Source organism: Ranitomeya imitator, chromosome 4 (assembly GCF_032444005.1).
Source record: "Ranitomeya imitator isolate aRanImi1 chromosome 4, aRanImi1.pri, whole genome shotgun sequence".
NCBI classification, from domain to species: domain Eukaryota; kingdom Metazoa; phylum Chordata; class Amphibia; order Anura; family Dendrobatidae; genus Ranitomeya; species Ranitomeya imitator.
In genome coordinates this window covers 161227395-161234493 of record NC_091285.1, presented here as the reverse complement: position 1 = coordinate 161234493, position 7099 = coordinate 161227395, and the positions used below count along the sequence as shown (strand labels likewise).

General features: G+C 41.3%; 1 long non-coding RNA gene across 1 annotated transcript; it reads right to left on the bottom strand.

Annotated features, from left to right (window-relative positions):
• Positions 1 to 365: 365 nt before the first annotated feature.
• LOC138673998 (uncharacterized) lies at positions 366 to 1483 on the bottom strand. The gene is made up of 3 exons (XR_011320418.1): positions 1367 to 1483; positions 1091 to 1287; positions 366 to 773 (listed from the first exon to the last, which is right to left on the bottom strand). It is a non-coding gene; the product is annotated as an uncharacterized lncRNA (long non-coding RNA).
• Between the last annotated feature and the right edge of the window lie 5616 nt (positions 1484 to 7099).

Here is a 7099-nt window from a genome sequence, read left to right as displayed (position 1 = left end):
AGGATGGAGCAGCGCATGACAGGATGGGGACGCAGGATGGGAGCAGCGCATGACAGGAAAGGGAACGCAGGATGGAGCAGCGCATGACAGGATGGGGACGCAGGATGGAGCAGCACATGACAGGATGGGGACGCAGGATGGAGCAGCACATACCATGATGGAGACAATATACCAATATAAATGCTCGCCACCCGGGCGTAGAACGGGTTCAATAGCTAGTATATAAATAATATAACAAATGAATACCCCATAAGGTATGGAAAACCATGGTTTTCAATGGATATAAACTAAGTCATCCGTACACAGATATTAGATCACATAATCCACAAAATGGGAATTAAATCACATAATGACAAAAAAAAAAACACAACAAAGACTATTCAAAGCTGTTTATAGTAACCGGTAAACAAAAGTTCCTCATTAAGTCCATGTGGGGTGAGGCTATGTAAATCGTGAATCCACCTGGAGTCACACCTCAGCAGTTTCCTCACTAGGTCCCCACCTCTGATGTTAAGTGGGACCACCTCCAATCCCATAACTTTTAGTCCTCTAGTACGTCCATTATGAAAATCAAGGAAGTGTATCGTCACTGATGAAATGCCTTTGCCCTTCTCTCGGTCCTTCTGAGCCATGGCAATATTGAACAAGTGTTGCTGTGCTCTTCTTCATAGTTCTTGGGTTGTTTGACCCACATAGACTTTAGGGCAGTCACAAATTAAAGCATAGACAAGTGAGCGGGTCTTGCAATTGATGAAGGACCTCTTTGGTTTAATCTGAAAGGGAAAAATAGTGAGTGACAAACCGTCCTGGGCAATAGTGAATTGACAGATATTGCAATTGCCACACGGATAGGTGCCAAAAGTCCTGGTTCCCCTATTAAGCCTAGTTGTAGGACGAACAAAATGGCTGTGACAAAGCAGGTCCTTCAAGTTTTTTGCCCTTCTAGCTATCAGTTTGGATGCAGCCGAAATATGAGGTATCAATCTGGGCTCATTCAATAGAATACCCCAACTCCGGTCCAAAATTTTATAGATGTCCCGCTACTGATTGTTAAAGGTGGTAACAATACCCAAAGGCCTGGAGGACTCACGTGTCCGTCTGTGAAGTAACTCAGAATGTGCGCTGGTTTTAGCCCTCTGGTAAGTGGAGGAGATGATACCCTTCGGATATCCCCGATGTCTAAAACGGTCTGTCAAATTACGAGCTTCAGAATGGAAGTCAGCCATCAAACTACAGTTCCTTTTCAAACGAAGGAATTGGCCTGTTGGAATGCCATTCTTCAAATGCCTAGTATGGAAGCTTGAATAATGTAACAGGCTACTAGCAGCCGTCGATTTTCGATAAAGGGTAGTAACAATATACGAACCCTCCAAGCTCAACTTGAGATCCAAAAACTCCACCGAAGTCCGTGACAGATTTGAGGTAAGTCTGATGTTGTAGGTGTTGTTATTGAGGTCCGCAAGGAAAAGATGGTAGTCCTCCTCAGTACCTGTCCAAAACATTACAACATCATCAATAAATCAAAGCCACTTCTGGCAGTGTTCCCTGAAAGCCTCGTGTTGAAAAACCACCGACTCCTCCCACCACCCTAGAAAAAGATTTGCGTAAGAGGGTGCGCAACGTGCCCCCATGGCAGTACCCTTTATCTGTCTATAGAAGGTCCTATCGAAAACTAAATAGTTTTTATCAAGGACAAAAAACAAAAGATCAAGAAGAAATTGATCATGCCCTCTATCACCTGTGGTGTTGAGTTCTGTAACAGTTGGTGCACCGTACTATTTTACAGACAAGCTAAACAATATAACTCTTGTAAATTATGTTTTGCCATTGCATACCCCTGTTTGCATCTTCCTCATCCACTTCATTCCTTGCCTTCCAATAAATCTACCCTTTGTTGTGTGCACCTCATCTTGTGTACGGTAGTCTTCCTGCACCGTGGTGGTCCCCCGTCCATTGCTTCAGTACATCTGTGGGCAGCAAGGTTTTTTAAGTTTGTGCACAGGCGCTAGCTGACGAGAGACTACTTCTCCCTTCAGCGGCACCTGCTGACACTGCTATCTGTGACTGCAGATGTAGCCTGAAGGGAGGAGTAGTCTCTCATCAGCCGGCGCCTGCTGACCTGCTGTAAGCTTTTTACCGCGGGTCAAAGTATCTCTGTGGGGTCACACTGACATCTGACAGCGTGACCCCACAGGGCTCTGATGGCGGTAACGATCTACAGGTGGTAACATTACCACCGATCAGAGCCCGCCACTCCAATGTTTCCCACCCTGTCACACAACGTGGGAAAGACCGGTGCTTGTGTTGTGTATACGTTTGTTTTTGCCTCCCATTTTTTTCTGGCCAAATTCAACCTGGTGACAGGTCCTCATAAATGATACTCACTGAACAGTAAGAAAAACATACATATAGTACAGACCAAAAGTTTGGACACACCTTCTCATTTAAAGATTTTTCTGTATTTTCATGACTATGAAAATTGTACGTTCACACTGAAGGCATCGAAACTATGAATTAACACATATGGAATTATATACTTAACAAAAAAGGCCTGCTTACTGCCACATCTGTTCACAATCATGAAGTCATTTAAATAGGACCTGCCTGACAAAGTGAAGTTGACCTAAAGGTCCTCAAAAGCTAGACATCATACCATGATGCAAAGAAATTCTGGAACAAAGGAGAAACAAAGTAATTAAGCCCTATCAGTCTGGAAAAGATTTTATAGCCATTTATATAGCTTTGGGACTCCAGCGAGCCACAGCCATTATCCACAATTGGCAAAAACATGGAACAGTAGTGAACATTCCCAGGAGTGGCTGGGCAACCAAAATTACCGCAAGAGCACAGCGACAACACATCCAAGAGGTCACATTGATTTTACAACAACATCCAAAGAACGTCAGGCTTCACATGCCTCAGTTAAGGTCAGTGTTCATGACTCCATCATAAGAAAAAGACTGGGCAAAAATGACATGCATGGCAGAATTCCAAAATGAAAACCACTGCTGAGCAATAAGAATATAACGGTTCATCTCAGTTTTGCCAGAAAAATATCATAATGATCCCTTAGAATTTTGGGAAAATATTCTGTGGACTGATGAGACAAAAGCTGAACTTTTGGGAAGGTGTATGTCCCATTACATCTGGCAGAGAAGTAACACAGCATTTCAGGAAAGGAACATCATACCACAAATAAATTATGGTGGTAGCATTTAACTAGTTAATAGCAATCCACCCGTGGCTGTTGTGCCTAGAATGGTGTGGGCTCAGCACCGGAGCCCTTACCAAACAGGGGGAGTCCGACACTGGCGTACTATTATGCTCGATGTCAGAAAGGGGTTAAAGAAGGGGAGTTATCAATATGATGTGTAATGGCCGCTCTCTGCTTTTCTGATCTCACTGCAGAGCTGTGTGTGATTATAGCTGACACATCTGTAGGTGTACTATCAGTGCTTCAGCTTCCATCTCACAGGCAGACAGAATTGCAATATTATTGCAATAGAGCAGAGCTCAGGTAGAAGCGAAAAAATGTGTTTGCCAGAAGAAAAATGTAATTTCTCCTGTTCAGTGTTAGTTACTTGTTTCACATTAGTAACTTCCACTTTTATTTAAAAGAAGCTCTGGAGTTAGAGTTATCTTCCAGGCAAAAGGTAAACTCCTCCCCATAGCCTGGAAGAGGTAATTTACATATAAGAAAAATGTGGCTTTCTCTGGAATAAGACATCAGATTGTAGATATAAATATATAATTTATTCAGCTTCCAATGACCTAAATGCCAATAATAACAGCTTAGGAGAGTTGATCCTACTGACATATTCCCTTTAAGTAAAAATAACAAAACAATTTTCCAATGGCCTTCTGGCTCATCCAGGTAATCTTTAGCAAACTCTAGATGGGCAACAATATTCTTTTTGGCAAGCAGTGGCTTTCACCTTATAATCCTACCAAGCACACCATTGTTGCTTAATGCCCTGATGATGGACTCATGAAAATTAACATTCACTAACAAAAGAAAGCCTTTAGTTGCTTAGAGGTTACCTTGGGCTCCTTTGTGACCTCGCAGACAAAATGCTTTTGATGTTGGGGTGATCTTTGTTGGTCGACAACACCTGGGAAAGGTAATAATGGCCTTGAATTTCCTCCAACTGAACACAATCTGTTGGATTGGTGGAGTCCAAAGTCTTCAGAGATGGTTTTGTAAACTTTTGCAGCCTGATGAGCATCAACCACTCTTCTTCTGAGGTTTTCAGAAATTCCCTTTGTTTGTGCCATGATACACTTCCGCAAACGTGTGTTGTGATGTTTGACATATTCCTGTTCTTTAAATATAGCAGGTTACAAGTCACACCTGATTGTTACGCCATTGACTTAAAACACTGGACTCAAATTTTATCTTCAAATTATCTGGTAATTCTCAATGTTCACATACTTTTGCCACTCACAGACATACGATACAAGATCAATTTCCTCAATAAAAATGGCTAAATAATATTTTTGATTCATTTGTTTGATTTTGTTCTCTTTGTCTACTAAAAAAGGTAATGAATGTTATAAAAGGCCAAAAGCATTGAGATCCCAGTCAGAGATCTTTAGATATATTCAGTTATATTTTATTGTAGAGGAAAATATTGAATAATTTGTCAAAAGTATATCTGCAGTAGGAATAAACCAGCTCGTGGGAAATTTTCCATCATTCGTTGCCTATCAACTAAATTGCAAGTCATCTTATAAAACAAGTTCTATATGATGCTTTTGTTACAGGCATAGTGTGTACTGTACATTTATGCATTTATGTATGCAGCTAAAAAGGTATTCCTTTGTGTTAAAACATTTCTTTTAAGTATACACTTGCTTCAATATGCTTGGCACAATTGTTATTGCTACAGGCAGTGAAGAATGCTTTATTATCTTATGCATTTAAGCAATATTAGGAAATAAATACACTGACAGCACTTGTACAGGTCATAAAATGGTGACAGTGAATTATTTATGAATGAACTACAATGTGACGCATGAAGTTTTACTTTTAGCTCAACAATATATATTTAAGCTCACTATATGCATGAAACTATTTTGATACAATTCTTAATCACAGAATTCAGGTGTTTTTTATTCAGCTCCATTGCCAAAGGTATATAAAATCAAGCCACTAGCCATATAGTTTACATTTACAAATATTTGTGAAAGAATGGGTCGTTGTGTAAAATGTGTCCTCTTGCCTCCTCCTGCACCTCTCTCCTCACCAAGCCGCCTCTCCACTATATGTCTGTGAGTGTATGCTCTGAATAAAGGACATTTTCATACAGCAACATCGGGTGAGTGCCACTTCATTCTTCTTCATTTTTGGATTTACATTGCTATTTATGTTGTGCACCACCCCAACGTTTTTGCTTATCGCATGCCGCAGTGGTTCTTATCTGAGTCTCTTTGATCCATATTCAAGCGCTGGTTGCTTGAGGTTTGGGCATACTCCACGTTTTGTTTTACTTGTGGAGGAAAACACCTGGTGCCATTCCACTTCTTTTGATACAGAATTATATTATGGTTTTCCAAAACTAAGCAACGGCATGCACACCTTACATCGCCAAGCACAATGCCAAGCATTGGATGGAGTTGTGTAAAGCACTCTGCCACTGGACTCTAATGCAGCAAAAATGTGCTCTGTCTAGTGGTGTACCACACTTCTTTAACTAGAAGTCTGATGAATAACTTTAGGTTTGGAGAATGCCACAAGAACATTAACTTTGACTGTATTGTTCCAACTGTAAAGTTTGATTAAGGAGTGTAGCGTGGCGGCACTTGCCTCCTTTTTTATGCCCCAGAGTGCTACATGAAAGTGTGGATCCTGGCTGTTTGTGTAAACCTGTGAGGGCATCACACCCGTGCAAGCCATATGTAGTTGGTGGTGTGGGTTGGCCAGGACCATGTGTTTTACAGTTCAATGAAGGAGACAAAAACTCTTAACTGAGTGGTGACTTAGTAAAAGTTATATACAAGGGATAGCGGGTACAAAGTCTTATGGACATTTCTTTTACAATAGAAATCATTTTTTCACTTCTAATCTACTTCCTTCGTAGCTTACTCCAGGGCTAGTGAATAGTGATGAGCGAGCATACTCGGTAATGCTCGGTACTCGAGCATTTCTGGGATTATTCAGAGCTCGGGTCCCCACCCTGCATGTTTGGCGCTCTTTAGAGTGCCAATCAACATGCAGGGATTGTCTGCCATGCACTGTAATGCCACAGCCATCTTGGTTGTGGCATTACAGTGATTGGCTGGCCGCACAGCATCATCAGGTCCATATCAGACCTGGTGCCACCCTGCTCAGCACAGTCAGCTCCAGAATCACCAGTGTAGGGAGATTTGCTGCAGCGATAGGGACAGAATAGGTGGTATATCAGTTACTGTGGGTATACCATAATTGAATATACAAATCCAGCTAAACCAACAGTCCTTCTAAGGACTAATTACAAAGTAAATAGATTATAGCAGTGCTAGGTAGGCAGGGAGTGTATGTGGGTATATATAGTGGGGAAAAAAAGTATTTAGTCAGCCACCAATTGTGCAAGTTCTCCCACTTAAAAAGATGAGAGAGGCCTGTAATTGACATTATAGGTAGACCACAACTATGAGAGTCAAAACGAAAAAACAAATCCAGAAAATCATCTTGTCTGATTTGGCAAGATTTTGTTTGCAAGTTATGGTGGAAAATAAGTATTTGGTCACCTAAAAACATGCAAGATTTCTGGCTCTCAAAGAACTGTAACTTCTTTAAGAGGCTCCTTTGTCCTCCACTCAATACCTGTAGTAATGGCACCTGATTGAACTTATCATCAGTATAAAAGACACTGTCCACAACCTCAAAAAGCCACACTCCAAACTCAACTATGGTGAAGACCAAAGAGCTGTCGAAGGACATCTTAAACAAAATTGTAGCCCTGCACCAGGCTGGGAAGACTGAATCTGCAATAGGCAAGCAGCTTGGTGTGATGAAATCAACTGTGGGAGCAATAATAAGAAAAAAGAAGACACACAAGACCACTGATATTCTCCCTCAATCTAGAGCTCCATGCAAGATCTCACCCTGTGGGGTCAA